This window comes from Sander vitreus, chromosome 23 (genome assembly GCF_031162955.1).
Source record: "Sander vitreus isolate 19-12246 chromosome 23, sanVit1, whole genome shotgun sequence".
Taxonomy (NCBI): Eukaryota; Metazoa; Chordata; class Actinopteri; order Perciformes; family Percidae; genus Sander; species Sander vitreus.
In genome coordinates this window covers 19,534,890-19,541,747 of record NC_135877.1, presented here as the reverse complement: position 1 = coordinate 19,541,747, position 6,858 = coordinate 19,534,890, and the positions used below count along the sequence as shown (strand labels likewise).

The following is a 6,858-nucleotide window of genomic DNA, read 5'->3' as shown; positions in this document are numbered from 1 at the left end:
AACGTACTTTTAGCCTCTTAACATGTTCGAAATGTCATTACAAGTGCCTACCCATGTGAAGTGATTCCATCCGAGTGAAGTAAAAGTCCTGCACTGAAAATGTTACTTGAGTAAGTATCATCAGGAAAATGTACTTAAAGTATTAAAAGTAAAAGTACTCAACGCAGAAAAATCCTCACATTTTAGAATCTGAAAACAATCCAAACTGTTCTGTCAATCAACTAAGTGTTCAAAGATTATTTTTTGGGGGGCATTTTAGGTTTAGGCTATTTCAGCTGTTCTTGTAGGCCTGTATATTGTTGGGTGGTTTAATTTATAAAAAATAAAATTTGTAAAGTAACTAGTAACTTAAGATGTGAGTAGAAGTAGAAAATGGCATGAAAAGAAAAGACTCAAGTAAAGTACAAGTACCTCAAATTTGTACAGTACTTAGTTACATTCTACCGCTGTTAAAATGTGTGTTGGGCGATCAGATCACACAAGGACGTAAGTAGTTTGTGATTTGGGTGAACTGGCCTTTTAACTAGATGTATTTGGTGATCCAAATTTAAAAAAAACAAAAAAAAACACAAAAGAATCTATTTCGTACATATTTCTAACGATCAATATATCATGATTAGAAATACCAAAACCATTTGAAGTCATACCAAAGATCATTGGTAGCCAACGTGTTGCTGTTGCCCAACATTAAGATCACACAACAAATGCTTAAAAGCCAATATACAATGCAACATGTTACATCAGAGTTCAATATGATAGCCACTGACCCCTTCAACTCTTTGGAAGGAATCTATGTGCAAAATATCTTTCAGAAAACATATCCTAGAACATTAATAATATCAATCACGTGCCAAATGACAGCATTTCTGAGTAGTCTAAACTGTTCAGAAAAAAAAAGAAATATATGCAGAGACATGCGGTGACTATGCCATAAGTCCAAAAAAGAAGAGGGGGGAAAGATGCTAAAAAAAATAAGAAAATCAAGAAAGACGCAAAAGTACCCTCTTAAAATCCATCATATTAGGGTAGGGCAACATTACCGCGCCGATAACTCAGACAGTCTCAGTGACTTCTGACCTGAGTCAGCTGATGACTGGATGGAGGGGGGGGAGAAAAAGAGCAGACAGACACACTGCCAAGCACCCACATCTCTTTCTCTCTCTGTTCCCTCCCTTTGTGTACCGTGTGGAATAACATACCTTTCCTTCCCTCCTCCCCTCCCTCTCTGTAAAGCGATCAGGGCCCCTGATAGTGATGGCGATTACAAAACCACAGGAGCAGCCTCCCCACCAAAACAACGTGTTTTCCAGCTCCTGTTTTTTCAGGGCCTGGCGCCACCCGGAGCACCGTAAACAATAAACATGGGCCGTCCTGCGCTTTTTTCCCCTACCTGATGCGCTCTCGAGTGGCGTACACACATCATCACAGGTAGTGTGTCATTGTCAGCAATTTGCTGGTGCATTCAGAAGCAGAGCGTGCAGGGTTGAGTGACACCTATAAGTCTGCACACTTCCTGTGAACTTCTCATCAACTGAACACACACACACGCGCGCACGCTGTCTATGCAAAGTTTGGCTTTTCCATCTCTTATCGACACCTGTCTTTTGTCTGCACAGCCTGAGTCTTTATAAAGACTTTCCCACAACATAAACACTTTTACAAACATGTGTGTGCTACCTTTAGCTGAATTGAGTGTTGAAAATTTCCATGGGCGCAGCCTCCCTATCTGTATATCTGCCATGGCCGACTCACAGCCCCGGCTTGCGTCGAAGCAGTTCTGCTAAACGGTGGACTCATAGCAAATTGACTATTACTTCAAAGTGGCCTGTGATTATGTCCCTGAGTGATTAGGGGGGCTGTTAAGAGGGAGCCACTTGAGCATTGCCAGTGAACCCATGAAGGAATGCCGGCTCGGTGCCGACCGGCGAGGGAAAACGCCGCCGGAGACGCACAAATCTCACAGAGTCAATGGCCGTGCAGCGCTGCACAGAAAGAGTGGAGAAGCCGGAAAGACAGAAAAAAGGGAAGAGAAATACAAGCTGTACCTGCACAAGAGAGAGAGTTAGAAAGAAGCTGCACAAAGTCAATAAAAGATGTCAGAGGGAAGAAATGAAAGATTTCGATATGAAATTAAACTCAAAAGAAACCAAAACCCCTACCGAGAAATGAGTCAAACGAAATGGAAATGTTATGATGTGTAGACACACACGTACACACTTAACGCAGGGTGCACTCAGGGCAACAAAAATCATTAGCTAAGCACATCAGGGGACAAGACCTCCAAACACTTCCATTACATTCCGATTGTTACCAGATTTTCCAACTTTTCAGCACCAAACTGTTCTTGTTTGCCCTTTTTCCCCTTCATCTCCACATCAAACAGACAAAAGAGACAAGCAGAACGCGGAGGAGGAGTGTGGGAGGGTGGGGGGGGGATGAAAGAAGGGGAGAGAGAGAGAGACTGGCAGTAGAGAGACCCAGGGAGCGAGGCCCAGAACGCCCGTTTTAATGGGAATAATAAGCTTCTATCTCAGGCAATTAAGTCTGCATTCGATACTTATCTCAGAGCAGAGGTCCACTGTGCCATCTAAAGAAAATGTTTGCGTTTGAAAAACTCCATCACATAAACAAGATAAGGGGGAGAACACGTATGCGTGCCGCCTATCGCATCCAACCTCGGCTTTGTTCTTGGAGGGATAAGTGACTCTGAAGCAGGTTTTCGGGACCACATGCTGCTTGTTCACAGCCATTGGAAACAGAACATTACAAGGTGGGAAGTTCAGACTTCGCCGCTACAGAATAAATAATTTTGACCAATATGGGTTTTTAAAGGCTGACATTGCAGCAAACATCTCTCAAGTCGCTGATATTTTGTGGTTATGGCTTTGAATGTGTCCACTTTCAAAATAAAACTCAGAAAGCTGTGAAATGGTGATTTGCAAGCTAAAAGATGTCTTTACTTTTTTAATTTTTAATTAAATCTGGACTACATGTTAACTTTTTCAGACATCTAAGTTTCATATAACTGTGTTTTAGCAGCATTTAGGTTCAATATAAAGCAGGTCCAACTACATGTAGACATATATATTTAAATCAGTTGGTCCCAACTTCTTTACAAATGAAGTAATGCAACCTACTCCTCGTTACAGGTGGTCATTTATTGGTACCACGGCGCATTAGATCCATTGTTAATAAAAAATATATATAATAAATTACGGAGCAGGGAGATGGTAGTATTCCAAGCAAAAAAAATTGAATTTCTGAGATTAAAGTCAGACATCTACGAGAAAAAAACGTGAATATTCGTTGAGATTATAAACTCACAAAGTTCACTTTGCAAGGTATACTTTTACTACTAGAAATATATTGTCTTCATTCTTATCCTGTTAATTAGCTCACGACCCCTCAAATTTAATTTGTGACCCCTTTAGGGGTCCAGACCCCCATGTTGGGAACCAGTGATTTAAATGCAGTTAAAACAATGGTCATCAAAGAATAGCTTCACTTATCAACCTAATTTTGGCCCAGTTTTGGCATGCAAATCACTAAATTCTTGCTTATTGGGAAGTAATAGCTCCTAAATCATAGAATAGGTTTGGGTGGAAGTAGGCCTCTTTTTTTCATTTTGTTTTCAAGGTTACTTTTTGGGCATTTTAGGCCTTTAATTAACAGGAAAGCTGAAGACAGACATTTCCCCAGAGAGAGGGGACATGACATGCAGTAAAGGGCCACTGGTCGGAATCGAACCTGCGGCCGCAGTACGGACCGAGCCTTTGTATATGGGGCGCGCACTCAACCAGGTGAGCTACCAGGGCACCGTGGAAGCAGGCCTCTTAATAGATTTAAGAAAATATATTTGCACAATTGTACAATTACGTATTATTGCTGAACAAGCAGTACTGTTGATATTTAAAGATAATGGTTTTCATTATGTGTGCAGACACCAAGGCAAGACACTGAAGTCTTTGCATTCCTGTCAGATGTTCTTTATGCATCACACATTCCTCTTAATCAGCAGGTCACATCTAGTGCTTTGTCTTCTCTCAGGTCATGAACTGTACCTGTCCGCTTTTACTGTTTCTAAACCCTGAATCCTGAAGCACAGCATTTCAGACATTCAGACTACAGTACAGTACAGGGACACAGGGTCAACATGTTCTTTCAGTTACACATGTATACAGTATAGGGGCATGTAGTTCTAAATACTTTGTATTTTTGCAACTGTAATTTGTGAAAGAGCTGAATCACTTAGACAATAGTATTAGTACTTAGTAATAAGTATTAGGCAACTATTCTGATAATTGATTAATGGTTTTAGTCATTTTTCAAAAATTTTACTGGTTCCAGCTTTAAAATGTGAGGAGTTGATGCTTTCTCCAAACAGACTTTTGGACTGTGGACAAAACAAGGAATTTAAAGACGCCCCCTTGGGCTCTGAGAATTTCTTACTATTTTCTGACACTTTAATCGAGAAAATAATCGGCATATTAATCTGTAATGAAAATAATTACTTGTTCTTCTTAAATTTCTTCTTCTTCGTAAAGTTACAAAAACTCTTTGTTGTGTAGGTATGACTATATGCTCTAACCAACAATTTATTAAAACCGTCTGATGCATACATTGAGTGAAATACACCCAGAATGACTCCATCATTACATCAAATGGAAATATTCAAAGATCAAAATCGAAAACCAAGTTTATTTGCTAAGTGGAAATGTCACCAAGTTCATTTTCATGTACAATTATAACTGAAAATGGTTTTTAAAATACATTTTCTAATCCTAATTATTATTATTTCTTTAGCAACAATTAGGTCACATTTTCATGGGAATCCCCCACAATACAAAGAAATGTCTGTTTATTACTGATTATTAGTAACAGTGGTAATGGTAGTAATTGTATTAATAGTGGTGGTAGTGTCCCAAGTTTTACCAGAGATGTTTGGGATTTTTGGCCTGAAGTGGATTGGACGGAGCTTTTTGTATGTTTTCCTACAGGTCGGGACATTGAGGCCAAACCAACACACTGAGGCCCCTCTGACTCTAAGAGCCAACGCCACTGCGGGGTCCCGACCCCGGCCAGAGTGTCTCAGAGGTGAAAGGGTCGGGTCAATCAGAGGGGAATGTTATCCAAAGCATCAGAGTTTATTTGTTTGATTTAGCGTCAAAACCCCGGTGTCTGCCTCTGATCAAGATGACTGTGGATTACTAGAAGAGGAGGAGAGAGTGAGACCGAGAGAAAGTTGAAGAAGAGAGAGCCTACTGCTTCAAATTAGGCTGGAAAAATAATCCTGCGTTACCTCAACTAAACATCGTACTTTAAACTTATTGTCAAAAGTCAAATAAGCTTCAACAACCACAAAAACACTCTGGGGCTGTGCAGCCCGAAGGAGGCTGGGATTCACACAAAGGTCACGCCGTGTGTCATGAATAGTTTTCCCTTTTTCAAACCACTTTTCTATTTGCTCTCTCATACAATCTGCTAAACCACTTTAACACAGTGCGCACCAGACAAGTGTCCGATTCATAAACACTGATCTGATCTAATGCTCCAAATGAGAAGTTCGTAGAAAGACGAGTCATACAGAATTTCCCAGAATATTGAACTTTATTTTATGTCTTTATGGGGGGGGTTTTTTTTTACAGCAAGCTGCCAGCTGTACCAACAACTGTCCCTCATGCATTTATCATGTGTAGATTTACCTCAGAAATTAGGGATGTTTTGAATTGTAATACATGTTGGAACATGCAAACTATTACCTGCCTCATCACAAAACAAATTATTGAACTGCACAGTTTATATTAAAAAAATAAAAAGTACAGATTTGATACAGATAGGTGATCTAAAATTAAAAGGCCCAGTTTAACTGCCTCTGCAGCTGGTTTAGTGATTTATCAGATTAAAAACATTTGTTTTATATTTGTTATAACAATTCTATGAAGTTCATGAAATAAATGTCTCAAGACTTGATGTAAATGCTGAAATGGAAAAGATGTTTTTTTTTGTCAGGGGCAGAGGAAGTATTCCGATTATTTTCTTCAGTTAAAGTAGGAACACCTCAATAAAAGTAAAAGAAAAGTCCTGCATTACTTAAAATATACATTTTATGAATATTATAGTGTTATATATCATTAAACCTGCAGTAAGAATATTTCAACCTGTTGACCTGTTGTTGTTTTTTTTTATTCAAACCTACATCACTTTTAATGAGGACATAAAACTTTAAGGACTCAAAGACAAAGATAAGTACAGATTAAGTAGGCATTTCAAAGCCGCCGCAAAGTGAGGTGTAAGTAAATCGATGGATATGCGAAAGTGGTATGGTGATAACACAATATACATGAATAGAAAATCTATAACACTGCTGAGATGTAGTAAAGAGTCAGAAAACAGTTAGTTCAAATTAAATTGTGGTCTAGTTAGTGATGTGGCTCAGTTATAACGCAGAATATATAAATAGATAGTCTATATGAATGCTGAGAAGTAGTGAAGTCAATATACAGTTAGTGCAAGTTGTAGGTAGTGAAGTAGATCAGTAATAACACAGCATACACGAAAAGACTAGTCTATATGAATGATAAATGCTGAGATGAAGTAAAGAGTCAGTGTACACTTATATTGGTTTAAATAAGAGCTTCTCAAACTCAAACAATGTATGACTAAACAAATGGAAAAAATGGTCCTTAAGTGTCACCTAGGTGGCCTTACAGTATTTATCAGATTGTTATTAAATCATAAAAGATGTCCGGTTAACAAAATCAAAATGCACAGTAGTGTGTACAACAAATGCAAAAACATAAGTATTGTAGTATTTAATGTTGCTTTGATTCTAGGAAATGTTAAAATGTATTTATACAC

General features: G+C 38.7%; 1 long non-coding RNA gene across 2 annotated transcripts; it reads left to right on the top strand.

Moving 5' to 3' along the window:
• Positions 1-2,449: 2,449 nt before the first annotated feature.
• On the top strand, positions 2,450-6,157 carry LOC144512382 (uncharacterized). 2 transcript variants are annotated; one of them, XR_013500999.1, is made up of 3 exons: positions 2,450-2,770; positions 3,658-3,800; positions 4,998-6,157. It is a non-coding gene; the product is annotated as an uncharacterized LOC144512382 (long non-coding RNA). The 2 variants fall into 2 exon arrangements; XR_013500998.1 differs by having other exon boundaries at positions 2,450-3,800.
• Positions 6,158-6,858: the final 701 nt, after the last annotated feature.